Raw genomic sequence first — 986 nt, 5'->3', positions numbered from 1 at the left:
AGGCCAACACAACCTTCAGAACACCACAGACCCTATACCCAAATGTGTCCGGGACCTCAGCCCCACACACAATGTGACAATGTGACAATGTGACACCAAGTCTGGGACCCCTGGTCCCTGCAGCCAGACTCCCAAGACCAGCTCTGCGTGCCAGTAGTGTGGCAGCAACCCCAGGATCCGACTTCACCCACCACTGGGCAGGCAATAGCCTCAGAGTCCTCTGGACCCTGACTCAGCCCAGCAGTGAGCCAGCACTAGCACCAGGGTCCCCTCCGTTTCTGTCGTCAGGCACCTCGTGACTCCGGTTTGCCAACCAGTTGCTGGCAGCCTCCACACAGGAAAAGCCTGGCAACCAGCTGGATCGGGGGCCTGTCAAGCCTACCAGACTTCCCATATAGCCAGCTCACCACCACAGAAGGACCCAAGCAGCCCTCATAGGGAAGCCCCTAATGCTCGGGGGTAACGAGAGGGGAATGTGTGCTGGGACCCACAGGATGTCCCCATAGTGAACATTTGTCCTACTCAGACCACCTCTCCCTCCTTCTGTTCTTGGCCCCTCAGTCCTTGAAATTCACCTGTTTCTCAGTCACCGTGGCTTCGATAACCTGCTCACCAGAAAACCCCTGAACAGTCATTGCTGAATGTGCCAGACTACACGGTAGTCATTTTGCATTCATGACACCTTGTTTAAGCCTCACAGGAACCCTTCACGTGAGAATAAGGGGCCAAGAAAGGGCTCTGTAGACTTAACAGGACGAGAACTGTTGAATTATAGCTGAATTGAGCATTAATTATTGTCAGACATTGTGATGAGCACTGTACGTACACTATTTCTTTTAACCTAAATATTAACCCTACAAGGCATTGTTGTCATCCCTACTTTACATGTAGGAAAATTGAGGTCCAAAGAGGTGAACCATATGCCAAATGAGGGTAACAGTGGGGACCGGTGACTACTCTTGGACATAAATCCAATTAAAAACAAA

This window comes from Bison bison, unplaced genomic scaffold, assembly GCF_000754665.1.
Source record: "Bison bison bison isolate TAMUID 2011002044 unplaced genomic scaffold, Bison_UMD1.0 scf7180017864495, whole genome shotgun sequence".
In the NCBI taxonomy this organism is placed as follows: Eukaryota; Metazoa; Chordata; class Mammalia; order Artiodactyla; family Bovidae; genus Bison; species Bison bison.
Note: the sequence above shows the minus strand (reverse complement) of the source record.